Source organism: Mesitornis unicolor, unplaced genomic scaffold, assembly GCF_000695765.1.
Source record: "Mesitornis unicolor isolate BGI_N332 unplaced genomic scaffold, ASM69576v1 scaffold45876, whole genome shotgun sequence".
In the NCBI taxonomy this organism is placed as follows: domain Eukaryota; kingdom Metazoa; phylum Chordata; class Aves; order Mesitornithiformes; family Mesitornithidae; genus Mesitornis; species Mesitornis unicolor.
In genome coordinates this window covers 17681-18833 of record NW_010191222.1, presented here as the reverse complement: position 1 = coordinate 18833, position 1153 = coordinate 17681, and positions in this window count along the sequence as shown.

Here is a 1153-nt window from a genome sequence, read left to right as displayed (position 1 = left end):
GCTTTCCTTTTTCTTTGTTTGCATTCATTCTGCTCTGAAAGAGCAGTATTTATAATTTTCCCACTTTTTCAGGCTCTTTTAGGAAGCTCAGAGCTTAATGTTTGCAAGAAACTTATGTTGCTGGTAAGCTCTCAGTTCTGGAAAGAGGTACCTGTACTGCTGCCAAGGTCATCTCTGCAGGGGTCTCACCTGGCCTGGTTTGGGCCATATCAGCAATATGAAGAGAGTCCAGGCTGAGACATTTTAAGTGTGAAAGATAAAACTTTCTTTGACTCACACTGTTTACCAAGATACCCTGCCTATCAGGAAAAAACTTTTTAAAAAAAACACATGAAGAAAACCAAGTCCCACTCTCAAATTGCTGCAACAACAGAGTTCCTAGTTTTGTGCATTGTGAACTCTGACTCTCTGGGTTTACAGGCATTGCTCCTGATGTTCAAAACTTCAGTATTTAAAGGGGGGCACTTGAATAAAGCCAGCCTGCCTTTTGAAAGAGTTAAGCAAAGGGAGCAATAGGTATATTTACAGCACTGGATAAAAGAGTAAATCTAGGCATTTAATTTTACTTACTAATGTGTAAAAATTGTGTCCACAGTGACAGATTATTGCTGAAACACACTTAAATACACCTTTCCACTGAGTAACAGTTCTCCCCTCAAAAACAACAATGAAAGAAGTATCTAAGCTTTCCTCCCAGAACTGTAAATATGCTCAAAATTATTCCTCTAGTCTTCAAATCTCTCCTGGACATACTTAGCAGCACTCATCATTATTTCTTACTAATTTCCTGCTTAACAATATATATATGGCCCTGCCTTAAACGCATGCATCATGCAGTAGAGATTGTCATTTGGTGCATATGTTGCATGTCTATGCATGTGCATGCCCATGTATATGCACGTTTGCATGCTGCTTCTTATGCAGTAAGGGCTGTCACAACAGTAGCACAAAACTTAATTGCAGAGTTCCACTACAAGATAAAATAATTCGTCCTGTTCGTTCTGCTTTCACCATAGGTCCATGACCTAAAGTTGCAGCTTTTTAATGATGACAGGAAGAGCACAGTTTTTTCAAGTCTGGGAACAAATCACTGTTGCTTGTTCTCTCCCTCTCTCTCTCTCTCTCCCTCTCTGTCTTTGAACCCTGACTCTGG